At 43.9% G+C, this 15,401-nt stretch overlaps 1 long non-coding RNA gene across 1 annotated transcript in view; it reads right to left on the reverse strand.

Moving 5' to 3' along the window:
• Positions 1-626: 626 nt before the first annotated feature.
• LOC128350377 (uncharacterized) overlaps positions 627-15,401 on the reverse strand; it is a 36,911-nt gene continuing 22,136 nt past the window's right edge. The window contains exons 3-4 of the long non-coding RNA XR_008319298.1: positions 4,897-5,109; positions 627-722 (exon numbers count right to left, since the gene is read on the reverse strand). This is a non-coding gene — a long non-coding RNA (uncharacterized LOC128350377). The remainder of the gene's footprint in view (positions 723-4,896; positions 5,110-15,401) is intronic.

Below are 15,401 nucleotides of genomic sequence, written 5' to 3' on the forward strand. Positions count from 1 at the left end.
AAGCCTACAGGCAAGAGCTGAGGGCATGAGGTGAGAAAAGGAGACTGCTGGCAAAATTCTCTCTTTTCTGCAAGAAAAGCAAGGCCAGGTTTGAAAGGGGATTGACTCCCACAAGGAGCATGGGGAGCAAGACTCAGGTCAGGTGTCACAATACCTTGGGCCACTTCTACTTGCTCTCCCAGGACACACCAAGTTCCTACAAGCCCTTTAACTTCAGCCTCGAAGTGCGGGCATGCGGCTGCTCACACAGTACACGTATGCTATTAATGCCAGAAATTAGCCATCTGGATAGTGATGTTTGCACATTTGGTAGCCTTGAGGCATGTTGTTCTCTAAGATGCATCATGCAATGCACTTTTGCCTTCCTCATGTATCCCAGGACACAGTTCCTGCTTTGTTCTGCAACTTGCTACCATAGTGAAAAGGTCACTTTTGCCGTTATGAATATGAAATGCAACCTTCTCTTTTTGAGGGCTGCCTTGAAGGCATCTCCATGCCATTTCCAGAGAAATTCAGAGGCTGAAAATAAACAGCCAAAGCCCACGTGATGCATATTTCTCACAGACTGTGACATTTCATAAAAACAGAGAAACAAAACAGTTGTTTGGATGGTGCTAAAGTCTGACCTTATTACACCGATTCCTATAAAATGGCCATAACCCCTCCCATTTGCTTTCGATTTAGGATTAGCTTCCCAGCATTCTGTTTTCCAGTAGAAGATCCTATGGAAGTGAAGGAGAACACAAACAAAAAGACAGCTCAGTTATTGTTACTGGGAAAGGAAGCTGTTCCTTTAGGAAGGGCAGTTTATGTTAACACACAAAGGAACTGATTTCCAACCAGTGCTAGCTAGTAGAGTTAGGAGAAGACTCATTTGCCTAGTTCTCTTGTACTTAGAATAAAAGAAGTTTCATTTGAAAACTCTTTCTTTCATCAATCATCAGGTCCCAGATTTAGTCCCTGGCATCTCCAGGTCGGGCTGGGAAAACCTCCTCTCTGAACCTCAGAGAGCTACTGCCAGTCAGTGTAGACCAGGCCTGCACAACTTAACTCCCCAGCTGTTTTTGGACTACAACTCCCATAACACTCAGCCACAATGGCCAAGAGTTGGGATAATGGGAGTTGTAGGCCAATATCTGCAAGAGGGCCAAAGTTGTGCAGTCCTGGTGCAGACAATACTGTGCTAGATGGACCAGTGGTCTGCCTCTTCATAAGGCAACCTCCTATGTTGCTGGAACACGGATGCTGCCTGATATGTTGCTTTTATCTGTCCACAAAGGAAGGAGAAGATACTACTCAACTTGCAAGCAAACAGAAAAGATTGTGTTGGAATTAATGTGGAATGAAACTAGGGGGAAATGCACAGTTCGTCATTTATCTTTGGTTAGAAACAAGCAATACATTAAACTACTTTAAAAAAAAAAATCCTTTTTAAAGGTTTGCACCTATCTTCAAGTTGCACCACCTTCAAATTGGCTGTTTTCTACTGACAGACAGATAGATAAGACAGCAATGCTACCAGGGATCTGCAATCACTAGAACTGATATGATAACTTCTAGATCCCCTTATGCCAGTGTAACACTACACAGCCCAAGCAGGAAAAGATTACCCTTCACTACAAGCGTTAAAAGCTTGCCAGAATAATAATGTGTTTTGCATAGCAGTGAAAGGTTAACAGAGAAGGAGGCAAGATGAGCCTCCCTAGGGAGGGGTTTCAGAGGCCAGGCATGACCACAGAAGAGGCTCTCTCCCACGTCCCAACTAGTCAGGCCTCAGATCTTGGTGGGATGGAGTGCAGGGTCTCCCAGCTTGCTCAGCTTTTTGACAGATTCATAAGGAAGACGACAATCCTTCAAGTATCCTTCAAAAGCCCATGCCAATTAGGGCTTTTGACATTTCAGGTTGAAAACCCGGACTTTGAATTGTGCCAGAAATGGACTGAGAGCCAATACAGTTCTTGTAGCAAGGGAGTTACATGATCCCTGTCTCTTGCTCCTCTCATCAAGCCTGGTCAAGCATTCTGGATCAGCTGCAGTTTCCAAACACGTTTGGCTTGCCTGGTATAGCAAGACCATAGGATCGTCTTGCTCATGATATAAACATGGTGCTCAGGACACAGCCATGGAAGCATACTTTTTGTGAACAATATTTGGTTGGGATACTCAGCATGGGTAACATTTTCCAAAATTATTACTCCCCGATCTGGCAAGCCATCTGATTAGTCAATTACTCTTCTGAGATTTTTCTAATTAACTAAATCTATGTTTAATATCAAACCAATAGCCATCCAGTTCATCTAATCATATGATTTAATAAACATTAAATCCAAAAAAAGAGAACATTTAAATTAACTAAACCAACAAAAGTCTAAACTGCAATCAGCTGTCAATTGATGCAATGACAATTCACGAGCAGTGTGGAGAGCCGGATGGGGTTTGGTGCTGAGAGCGGGCTTGGCCCGTTCTCCACACAGATGATCACACAGCCCTTCCAGGGTGGCCAGATTGGCCACCCACATGATAACTGGCTCCATCATGGAGCCAGTTGGGGCTGTGGGGATTGGGGGGCACCCAGAAGTCCCAGAATGCCCTGCATGAGTGTGCAGGGCATTCTGGGGAGCCCCCCCCATGTCAGGAGGCTTGCTTCAGCCTCCTGGTCAGGGGTCTCCTTGCGAGCCATGCCACAGTGACTCACGATCACAAAAACAGGGTTAGCGGAGCGCTTGCTCCATTAACCTCATTTTAGAGGAGGGGTATTTAGGCAGGCTAGTCAGCGGGCTGACCTATGAGCCCAGTGATTCCCATGACCGCTGGAAAGCGGGCTGGACTCTCTTAGCCCACTTTCCAGAGGTCATGAGAATAGCCTCAGGATCAGTCCAATCCCAAACTTAAAACGCATGTGAAAGATAATCAAAGCCTATAACCAAAGCCATGTAATTTCCTTGCAGTTATAGCCTGAGCTCTACATAAAGGGCAGGGGTGATCCAAGATGCACAAGAGGCAGAGTAGCAAATGCTGCTTAGCCCCACATCCCTGGTGTGGGGGGCTAGCTTCCTTTTAAAACTGACCTTTGCAAGCTTTGAAAATGGTGCAGGGATGGGGAGGAGGAAAGGTGGCCAGCAGCCTTCTCCTCTCTTCTTGTGCTTCTTGCAAGCTTTGCAAAGAGTGTGAGGAGAGGTGCTCCTTGCAAAGCTTGGAAGGGTCTGAGCACTCCCAGAGAGGTGCTGTGATGGGGCACCTCATTGCTCTGCTGGCGCCCCATTAATCTGCCATCTAAGGTCACTGCCTCACCTTGCCTCATGAAAAGGCCACCTCTGCCACAGGGCAACTTGTGAATAGGGATGTGCACTAATTGCAGTTTGAACCATTGTTCGGGCACTTTTAGGGGAATGGGACCTGGAACATTAAGAAAAAAAAGAGGAGAACTGGTCTTGGCGTAGCAAGCATCAATTGTCCCCTTTGCTAAGCAGGATTCACTCTGGTATGCATTTGAATGGGAGACACATGTAAGATATTCCCCTTAGGAGATGGGGCCGCTCCGGAAAGAGCATATGGGGTTCCAAGTTCCCTAGCTGGCATCTCTAAGAAAGGGCTGAGAGTGAGTCCTGCCTGCAACCTTGGAGAAGCCACTACCAGTCTGTGTAGACAATACTGAGCTAGATGGCCATATGGTCTGACTCGGTATAATGCAGAAGAATGGCAGTTCAGTCCCTAAATAGCGAAGCAAAACCAGTCAACAGAGAAAGCAGCAAAACAGGAGGTCTTGAGACAGTTCTTTAGTATTGAAGAACTACAAGGATTTATTTAAATAAAAGGTTACAAACAAATGTGAATAAGCCAGCAGCTTAATTTCAGCTGTAGCTCATGGTTGGAGAGAGAGACCAAAACGAACAGCCATCTCTGGATGGACAAAATGGAGACTAAGACTGGAAGAACAAAGAGGGGAGGAGTCCAGCACTTTTATCCATGGCCCTAAAAATCCCCAGTGGTCACTATGAGACATTGCAGCTGAGAGCTACTGCTGCTGCTGCCAGGGTCCTAGCTCCAACAGCAGCTTCCTATGTTCCTGTTTTTTAATCTTGTAATTCGATCTATATATTTATATTCTAGCTAATATTTTAACTGTGTAATCTTTGTAGTCTTGTTTTAGGTTTTTTGTGGAGCGCCTTGGGGTGGTTTTAATGAAAGGCGATATAGAAATTTAACAATCAAAACAATCAATCAATCAATCAAACGTGCTTTCCACCACCCCATGCAGCTTCCTGCTGGGGGTTATCACAATAAACCACCACCTCATGTGGCACCAGCACACACATGGCATCTGCACATGCCTGGGTGCCATTTGCATGGTCAGCATAGAGTTGTCAACATTTGCATGATGGTGCCATGCCAGGGATTATTGGAATGCATGCTAGCCCAGCAGGAAACTGCATGGGATGGTGGAGAACAGGTAAAGACCTCCTCCTTTTTCTTATAGTTCTCGGATCCCATTTCCCTAAAATGCTTGAGCCACGGCTTGTGCACATCCTGACATGTAAAGCCAATTTTTGAATGTCCCTTCACTCTACACCTTTGATACACATCAGCAGTGCTGCCATCAGATGCTTTGGTGTTGAAATCCCTCTTGCTTTAATGTGAGGAGGCATGCCTAACACCGTTTCCTCCCAGTCTCTGCCTTATCACCAATAGAAAGACCTCAGCAAGTCAGCCAGTCAAACAAAGGGAAAGAAGTGCAATTAATAACAAGGGCTGTTGGTCAACCAGAAAACAGGAGAAAAGCAGTCCTGTCCAGAGCAAGGTCACCCCAAAGCAAAATCCACTTAGCTGAGCAAAGCAGTGCCCTTGTATGGGCCATGGAAATAATCAAAACAAAAGATGAGCTTGAACTGAGATTACCTGAAAGCATATGTAAGTTACAAGACATGATCGTAAGAGTGTACTTTGTTTTGACTTTATGGGACAGCTCCTTGGTTCAAAAAATGCTGATGTGATGAGCCAGATGTTTGCATTCACACAGAATTTTAATCTGCATGTGCTGTATCTCCACTAAAGGGTAAAATATCTGCAGAAACTGTAGGGCTGCTCATGATTGCTGGATGTTTCTCACACCTGCAATGCAAATAGGAATGGTATATGATGTTGGGATTTTTCCATAGACATTGTCTCAGTTATTTGTATGCTTCTTTAATTTGAATGTATCTCTAGCTTGGGTTTTTTTGTTTGCTTGCTTGCTTCCTCCTCACTTGCTGTCCTAAATTCACACCTGAGAGGTTCTCTCTCTTTCTGCATAAGAGACTGTTAGCCTCTCTCTCTCTCTCTCTCATTTATAGACAGCCCCACCCAAAGGCTCTGGGCAGTGTACAAGTTCAAAAATACATAAAAACAAACACCATTTAAAACATACTGCTTAAAACAATATAATTTTTTTAAACAATTCAAAATAATTTAAAAACAATTAAAATACTTAAAAACAATTTAAACAATTATTGTTTTTTTTAGCCTGTGTTTAGTAAGTAATAAATATCAAACTCTTGTTTGTCAGTTAAAGTTGCTTCCTGTACTAATTTCCCTGCAGCATATGAATGGCAAGAACTCAGGCATGCACACTGCGGTCTTTGCCTGCTTTCATAGTCCTAGTGAACGTCAGAACATAAAACAGAAGAGCCTTGCAGAATCAGGCCAACGGCATATAGTCCAGCACCCTGTTTCTCATAGTGGCCCACCAGATGCTTTGAGAAGCTACACAACCAGGAGATGAAGACATGCTCCATCTCCTGCTGCTGCTCCCCTGCAATTGCTATTCAGAGACACCCTGCCTCTGAGCCTGGAGGTTCCCGATACCTATCAAGACTAATAGCTTTTGATAGATCTATCCTCCATGAATGTGTCTACGCCCTTAAAACCATCCAAGCAGGTGGCCATTACCACACTTCTGCCACACCTTTGGCAGAGAATTCCATAGATTAATAATGCACTGTGTGAAAAAGGACTCCCTTTTGTCAGTCCTAAATTTCCTGGCAATTGGTTTTATGGGAAGACCATTGGTTCTAGTGTTGTGAGAGAGGTTCAGGGCTGCTCAGCTTCAGCCGTCCTGCAGATGCCCACCTATAACTCCCATAATCCCTGGCTATTGGCCACTGTGGCTAGGGATTATGGGAGTTGTAGTCCAAAACCAGCTGTGGGGCCAAAGTTGAGCAGGCTTGTTCTAAACCATGCAAAATTCTAGTGGAAATTGCAGCTCTTTTTTTTTTTTTTTAAACTCCAAGGAATTTCAAACATTGAGGTTACAGCTAAGCAGCAAAGTACATTCATGTTACAGAAAAACATCATGAGCACTCTCTAGGACTATGAAAGGAACAAAAAAAAGTTTATCAAGAGAAAAGATGAATTTTTAATAATTTGTTAAAGACAAACAGGAGGCCAGCAACATGTTTAAAGGGAGGCTTCCCACAAATAAGGGGGCATGAATGAAGAAGATGGAGATGAAAAATCGCACAAGGGAGTGGAGGTTTCACAAGAAAAATGTTCAATGAACCTCCAAGCAGGAAAATAGAGAGGAAGCAATGAAGACAGATAAGAATGAGAAAGAGATTCACAGGATAAGAGAAGACTCTTGATATGAAGCAATAGAAGCCAGTGTAATGAAACATTTAGGCTTCAGATCTCAGCTAATATATTTCCATGAATAGAAGATATTCCATTTGTGCAATGAGGAAGGCTGATTTTTGCCAGTTCTTCCCTCTTGCTGAAGCCCTCTGTGTCCCCTGAAATTATATCCTTATTGGGAGGCCCACAGAAGCAGATTTGGGAGTGGGGGCAGGGGGCTGCAGAGTGAAGGGGGGATTGGTGAAAATAGCCTTCTCCCATTCATGGAAGTACTAGCTGAGATCCAAGCTGCAGAGATATATCATGATTAAAGCATGAAGAAGTAGTCTGATAATTCTATTTGTAACGTTGCTTGTCTTATAGAAACTTGCCGTAAAATTTCTCAGGTGTTTTGCCTTGGGAGGAACCTTGAAATTCACTTCCAATGTCAATGTGCAAAATTTCAGTTTCACTGGCAATTTCAGACACCAACACAGGCAGTGATCATGTGCTAAGCGGCAGCAGCTGGGGCAGAGAATTTCCCCTCCAACCTCGTTAAAGACCTGGGTACAGCTGCTGTGCAGGAGGGCGCCCCCCAACCCAGATACTGCTTAGCACACAGTCACTGCCAGTGTCCCCAACCTTGATTTTAACTCACACACAATCAGAAAATGGAAGTGTGCACAGCACCTGAACTAAGGTAGTAGGCTTCTCCTGCCCTAATTATGATTGTGAGCACTGCTTTGCTGTTTACTTATCATGGCTGCCTTCATTGCCCAGTTGATGAACACAACCCTAAACAGTCTTCCTACTTGTTTTGCAATGAACAAGGAAAGCCATGTAAGGGAAACCATGTAAGGGATGCACATGGCCAGGGGGATAAATTCTCAGCCATTTCCAATCCCTCTGGCATGTTATCTCTTCTCAGAACTGCTGGTACTACCATTTCCACTTGGGTGGCTGGCAGCAGAGTTATGCAATCATCACCTGCTGTTAGTAAATCTATATAATATTCTCCTGACCTATAACACTAAAAGACCTGTCCAGATCACAATAATAAAATAGCATAGGGTATCCAATCCAGAAATCAATATTTTAGGGGATGTAAGCTAGAAGGAATGTGACAAGGTTTGCTTTCAGTTGAAATTTGATATGAAAGAAGGCAAGGTGTTATTTCTGTGGCTTCCTTCATGTCTCATTCTAGAATCACAATTTGTTTCCTTTCCCAAAGGTTGTGTATATTCTGGTGCTTAGCAATCGGGATAAACCACAGCGAGGTAGATTTAGCTGCACTATGTGGGTCATCCATAAGGTATGTTGCACACCAAAGGGGTAGGAGGGGGCAAGTTTGGATAATTTGCCACTAGGGATGGGGGTGTTATTGGTTGAAACGTAATGTTTCCCTAGTGCAGTCATTTTATGCATCATGACTTGGTGCCAATGGTTTTGTTTGTTTGTTCTTTGCTTTTCCTTGACTAACCCCTTTTCAGATGAATTTCCATTTGCTTTTATCTTCCTTTCTTCTACTCCATCTCATCTTTCTGAAATGCATCACACATTATATTTGTAGCTGCCATTTATGCCCGATCAAAAGGAGTTTGCATAGAGAAATTGGGGCTGCATACCTGGAGCCATTTCAAAATAACAAACATTCCACTGATCAAGTGTTTGTCAGGGAAGGCTGGTGCAGGAGGGCAGTGAATCCTGCGTCCTGTCCAGCCCTGACACACAATCATACCTTATGGGAAGGGATACGTTATCATTATCCCTTTATTATATCCCCATCACATGCTGGATGGGGAACTGCCTGTGCAGGGCCATTTGCACATACAATTTCCTGCTGGGGAGAGGCATGTGGAAGCTCGCTTCTGTTCATGTTGCATCACTAGCTGGATGGCTTATACATATGCAAATATGAAATGTGAATGTGAGAAACATGTTTGCAAATATATATATGATGTGACAGAACTATGATTAGCTAGAGCTGTTGAGTGCACACTTGGAAGTAAACTAACTCAGTTTTGCCTCTATATAATGGTCACATTCGGACATAATGCAGAACTGCAGTTGAATGGGCCAGTGGTTCCATTAATGTTACATCCAAATGCGGGCAAATGGGGTTTGGCATGGCAATGAGGGTTCATATTTGGAATTCCAATCTGAACCCTCAGATTGTAGTGACTTTCGTTGCTACAACCCAAGATTCCATGCAGCCTCTGGTATATCCAAATGTGGAACTGGAGTTGAGGGAAGAAGTTCCTCCTTCAACTCTGGCATGTTTGGCTGTGTGGGCTGTCCTTCAGTCAAGAAGGAAGCCCACACAGCCAGTTTTTCTGCCTCTCTGCAGTCTCGCTGACTGCAGAGAGACTGCTCTCCTGTACATCCAAATTCGGTCAGGAGAATGGGAGGAGGGGGGCATGGCTCCACATTACATATGAATGCAGCCATTGTGTGAAATGGCCACTTGCAGTCCCCAGATCCTAGTTATTTTCTATGAAATAGAAGCTTCTTTGCTTCCAACCCCCCCCCCCAGCCCTCTTCAGACATTATAAGCATGGCCCACTGTAGCCATGTACAACAGGGCGAAGGGGGAGGAAATTCTGCCCCCACTGCATCACTCATTTGCATGCCCTGGCACCCATGCTTTTGTCTGAAGAGGGGAAAGCCCTCCCTGTGATGAAGGTGAATCAATCCATCCTCGCAATCACAGATGTGCTTGCCATCAAGGGGAGGGCTTTTCCCTCTTCAGACAAGCCCCAGTGGCGGGGCACACAGGTGAGTGACATGGCAGGGGTGGGACTTCATCTCCCTTCGCTCTGCTGTACGCAGCTACAGGGGGCATTTTTATAAAGTCTGAAGCTGCCTTCTGTTACAAGGTGTCTCTCTCCAACCCACCTCTGCACTCAAGTATTTGGGTCTGACATCCCGCAGAACCTTGGTTAAAGCCTTGCTGAATCCAAGCAAGACAGAGGTGCTCATTGTGGGAGGCTCAGAATCTGAGGGATGAGTTAGATCTTCTTGTGCTCGATGGGGTTGCACTCCCCCAGAAAGAGCAGGTGCGCAGCTTGGGAGTACTCCTGGACCCAGGCCTTACCCTGGTATCTCAGGTGGAGGCCATGGCCAGGAGTGCTTTCTGTCAGCTTTGGCTGATTCAACAGTTGCGTCCATTCCTCGGAGACGATGACCTCAAAACAGTGTTGCATCAGCTGGTAACCTCCCGGCTTGACTACTGCAATGCGCTCTATGTGGGGCTGCCTTTGTATGTAGTCCGGAAACTTCAGTTAGTTCAGAATGCGGCAGCCAGACTGGTCTCTGGGGCAACCCGGAGAGACCATATTATGCCTGTTTTGAAATAGCTACACTGGCTGCCGATATGTTTCCGGGCAAAATACAAAGTGCTGGTTATTACCTTTAAAGCCCTGAATGGCTTAGGTCCGAAATTATCTAAGAGAGCGCCTTCTTTTTCATGATCCCCACCACACGTTAAGGTCATCCGAGGAGGTCCGTCTCCAGTTGCCACCAGTGCAACGCAGAGGCGGTTCTTCTCTGTAGCTGCTCCTGGGCTATGGAATGCACTCCCGGCAGAAATTCGTAATCTGAGATCATTGCTATCCTTCAAGAGAGCCCTTAAAATGTACTTATTTGGCCTGGCCATCCAGAGTTTTAAATGATTAATTGTTTTAAACTGTTTTAAATTGTTGCCCTGATTTTCAGGGCTTTTAGCTGTTTTATTGGTTTTATTGTGTTTTAATAGTTTGATTTTAATAGTTAATTTGTTTTTAATTGTTTTTATTATGTTGTGAACCGCCCTGAGCCGTATTGGAAGGGCGGTATATAAATCTAATAAATAAATAAATAATAAAGCCGGGCTCCAGACAACACCTCTGAGCAGCAAGTGCTGAATTAAATAGGGGACCCTTTGGAAGCTCTGGCGTGGCCCCTGAAGTAAAGCAGGTTGGCTTTGCACATGTGGTCTTACTCTGGTTAGCTGGGCCCCCTGCTGCTGACATGTTCCATAATCACACTCCCATCTTTCGTGCTTGTTTGCAGACACAAGCATTGAGCTCCATGATTTGCAATGCTAAACCGTGTTCCATGTAACTGGGATTGTAAACAAGTGAACAGGACTACTCTTTAAGATACATTTCCAGTTCTTGCTTTGCCAGGGAGCTCACAGGCTGCCCTTAGGCACCTTGCTGTCTCTCAGTATAGCCTGCCTAACAGGATAGTTGTGAGAATAATATGGAATAGCTGCATGTATTTCACCCTGAACATTTTGGATGTCTGGATTACAAATATGATTGGTTAGTAACATGATACTACACTGCAATTTGCATATGTAAGTTGGGCATCAGAATCTGAAATTGTGATCACTGCATATTTTGCATTGCTGTTTAATGTGTCAATTTAGAATATGTACAGGCTCTTTTTTTTTTCTAGGCTTGTAATGTTAATTCAAATTTGATCCTTGTCATTGCAGTAATCCATGATCCATTGCAGTAAATTAATTCTTCTTCCTAAAACTCCCAAGGAAACACCCTGAAAAACCACCCCAGAGTGAGTGTCTCACATCTGATTAAACATATAGGGTTCACAGTTAAGGAGTAATTAAATTATTTTTCCTTCTACAGACATGAAATTTCCAGCCATAATGAATTGACTGTTTTGCTTTAGCAGATCATTGCCAGCATGCTCAGGGCTGGATTCCTGTTGTGTCCCTAGTTTAAACTGAATATGAAGGCCTGTTCCTGGAAATGAAAGATTGAATATTTTAAGGAAGCAAAGAAAAGAAAATGGCATGACCTCTTTGAGACCTCTGCAGATGCTGGAGTCATTTGCTGTCTACCCTGGTTTAAATCTCATCTAGTGTTATGGCTCATCTAGTGAAATATAAGGACATAATAGCATACATGTGCACATGTGACTACATATCAGAGATATGGGCACATGCAAAATGTTACCCCCATGTTGGTATTTGAAATATTTATAATCAAGATGGGGTCTGGGATCAAAGGCTGACATACAGAACAAGGATACAACAGATGCACCTGTGTAGCAAGAAAGCAGCCTACCAGAACTTCCCAACTAACTGCACAGGTGCAGCAGGGAAGCACCAATTTTTTATTCCATCCCCTTCCCCTGGAAAATATGTCTGTGCCACCTGAAAATATGTCCCTGAGGGTTGTGCAGCTCTTGGGACATATTTTGAGTGGCAAAGAGGGCTTCCAGGGAAATGGGAGGGTGTCAAAAATTGTTGCTTCCTGCTGCACCTGTGCAGTTAGTTGGGAAGTTCTGTAAGGCTTCTCTTGCTATACAGGTGCATCCTTGCTCTGTATGTCAGCACAGTTCCCATTACATGTTGTCTAAAGCAAAATTCAAAATGAATTTGGAGAGGTATACCCAGGTGAAGCATCTGTAAGAATTTGAGTGTCACTAAAACTTGTGGCATTTTTCAGTACATTTTTGCATATCTCAGAGTGGCCACTGAATGTTGCTTGATGTTAAATTCAAGATCAACTTCAACAGCTCTTGCTGGGCAAAATATAAGAATATTAATGGAGATTAAATAATTTTCAGCAGGGTTAGCAAAATCTCCTAGGAAAGTTAAATACACCTCATTTTGTTTCTTTTATTTATATAACATGTACAGTATACCCTGCACAGTTGACCTTACTCCTCTGGCCAGTGACAGAAGCCAGAGTGTCCTTACCTCACTTTTGCAGTTCTAGAGGACAACTCATTGTTGGGCAAGGTTGTTTTTGGTGAGAAATAGGATTAAACAAGCTCCTAAAGTGTTTATTCTCTGACTGATGGCTGGGTCAGGCTGATATTCTCCTTTCCATGATGTTCTAAGGAGGGAGGGAGGGAGGGAGGGAATGCAGCCCCACATGTGCCTCACTTTCTTTGTGTTATCCTTTGTATGATTTGTGCTGAAACAAGTCCACAACTTCTAAATAAGGTTTTTAGTTTTTGTTTAAACACACAGTTGTGCCTGTTGAGGCGTAAAAGGTGAGGTGTAAAAATTGCATTTCACCAACATAAACCCTGAATATTCTGTCACAGAAAAAGTCTCAAACCATCTGCCCATTCTGCCTGAAATTTGGCATGGAGCACCAAGACGATAAGTGCTCCAAATTCTGTACAGATCTGTTGAAAAATGGCCAAGATGTAGCAGTTTGAAAACTGACCCATAAGAGCAGTTTCCCCTATTTGGCAATCTAAACTGAGCCAGAGATGCCCCTGATGAATTTTAGCCTGATGCACCTCTACAAGACATTTGTCTTCTCCAAAATGTTACCTACCATAGTAAATGTCCAGCCAGACATTCAGCAAGAGCAACAGATTCACCTATCAGTCCTTCAATGAATCTTTTCCCACCTAAAGTCAGGCTGATAACAAAGTGTTGTATTCTATCTAGTAACCTTTTGTGTTTTGCTGTTTGGATGTTTGTCCCAGTGGGGATCATGTAGAGAGCGAGCGGGGTGGAGTCAGAAAGAAAAAGCCGGGAAAGGAGAAGGAGAAAAAATGGAGTTGCTTTTGAAAGAGTTCTTTGAGAGTATCAACAGGTGTGTGAATTACGGTGATCCAGTTGACGTAGCATACCGGGACTTTCAAAAAGCTTTCGACAAAGTTCCTCATCAAAGACTCTTGAGAAAACCTAGCAGTCATGGGATAAGTTGACAGGTTCATGAGTGGATTGGTAACTGGTTGAAGGACAGGAAACAGAGGATAGGAATAAATAGAGTTTTGACAATGGAGGGAAGTAAGAAGTAGGGTCCCCCAGGGATCTCTTCTGGGCCCAGTGCTCTTTAACCTAGAAGTTAGGGTAAGCAGTGAAGAGCCAGATTTGCAGATGACACCAAACTATTTAGGGTAGTGAAATCCAAAAGAAATTGTGAGGAGCTCCAAAAGGATCTCTCCAAATTGGGGGAGTGGGCAACAAAATGGCAAATGTGGTTCCGTGATAACAAGTAAAAAGTGATGCATATTGGGGCAAGAAAACCCAACTTCACAAATACACTGATGGGGTCTGAGCTGCCAGTGACAGACCAGAAGAGGGATCTTGGGGTCATGGTGGATAGCTCATTGAACGTGTAAACTCAATGTGTGGCAACTGAGGAAAAGAACAATTCCATACTTGGAATCATTAAGAAGGAGTTTGAAAATACAACTGCTAAGATTATAATGCCCTTGTACAAAACTACATTGTAGCCACATTTGGAGTGCTGGTCACTGTATCTTAAGAAAAACGTTGTAGAACTGGAAAAGGTGAAGAAGAAGGCAACCAAGATAATCAAGGGCCTAGAGCATGATAATGAGCCTAGAGCACGAGGCAAGGCTACAACACCAGGGGCTTTTTAATTTCGAAGAAAAGACGACTGAGGGAAGACATGATAGAGGTCTATAAAATCATGCATGATGTGGGGAAATTTGATAGAGGAATTTTTTTCTCCCTCTCACATAACCCTAGAACAAGGGGTCATCCCATGAAACTGATTGCCAAGAAATTTAGGACCGACAAAAGAAAGTACTTTTTCCACACAATGCATAATCAACCTATGGAATTCTCTGCCACAAGATGTGGTGACAGCCAGCAGCCTGAATGGCTTTAAGAGGGGTTTTGATAAATTCGTGGAGGACAGGTCTATCAATGGCTACTAATCTGAGGGCTATAGGCCATGTCCAGCCTCAGAGGCAAGATGCCTCTAAATACCAGTTACAGGTGAGTAGCAGTAGGAGAGAGGGCATGCCCTCCGCTCTTGCCTGTGGGCTTCACAGAAGCATCTGGTGAGCCAATGTGTGAAACAAGAAGCTCAACTAGATCAGCCTTGGTCCTGATCCAGCAGAGCTTTTCTTTTGTTCTTATGAATAAAGTCTTAGTTAAATCAGCACAATATTTCTCCATTTTACAAGGAAGCAGTTATAAAAGACAATGGCAGTCTTGGCCCCCAGTTTGACTGGAAAATGGAGGAACTAGCAGGATGATGGGAGTTGGAGTTCAAAAGCAGCTGGATGGTCAAGGTTGCCTACCCGTGGTGTAGACAATGCCGAGCAAGGTGAATAAAAGGTCTGACTCAGTGGCTGTCATATAGAGAAAGGATGCAACCAAACAGAACTTCCTAGCTAACTGCATCAGGGAAGTGGCAATTTTTGTCACCCTCCTATGTCCAGGAAGCCCTCGATGCCACTCAAAAATATGTCCTCGAGGGTTGTACAACCCAAAGGAACATATTGTGGGGTGGCACAAAGGGCTTCCTGGGAAGGGGAGGGCATCAAAAATAGCCACTTTCCCACTGCACCAGTGCATCCTTGTCCTGTATGTCAACCATTATAAGGCAGCTTCATATGTTCCTGTTCCAGACAATAGTGATGGTAAGTGAAAACTATGGCTGTTAATGGGGGTGGTGATGCAGTAGATATTTTTCTTTTGAAATGGCTTGCATTGTTTCCTCATTTAGTATGAAATTCAACTTGCATATAACTCACTTTGTATGTTTGCCACTTGTCAGGATGGATCTAGCTAATGACAAATACAGTACACGTCATATTTAGCTGAGAGAGTAAAACAGATAAGAGAGCCCTGTGCTAGAAACATCAACACAGGCAGACAGCTGAAGTGGGTACATTTATATTGCACGTTCAAATGTCAGCGCCTCAGCCAATTGCAATCCCAAGCTTTAGAATACCCAGTGAGGCATTTCCATTCCTTCAGACAGCGAATATTTACTGATATTTTCAGAGCTTGGGTGTGCATTCCAACTTTGCAGTGTGGTCCATGCACGGTTGCCACTGAAATTTCAGCTAAGCTGACATTG

This window comes from Hemicordylus capensis, chromosome 1, assembly GCF_027244095.1.
Source record: "Hemicordylus capensis ecotype Gifberg chromosome 1, rHemCap1.1.pri, whole genome shotgun sequence".
Taxonomy (NCBI): Eukaryota; Metazoa; Chordata; class Lepidosauria; order Squamata; family Cordylidae; genus Hemicordylus; species Hemicordylus capensis.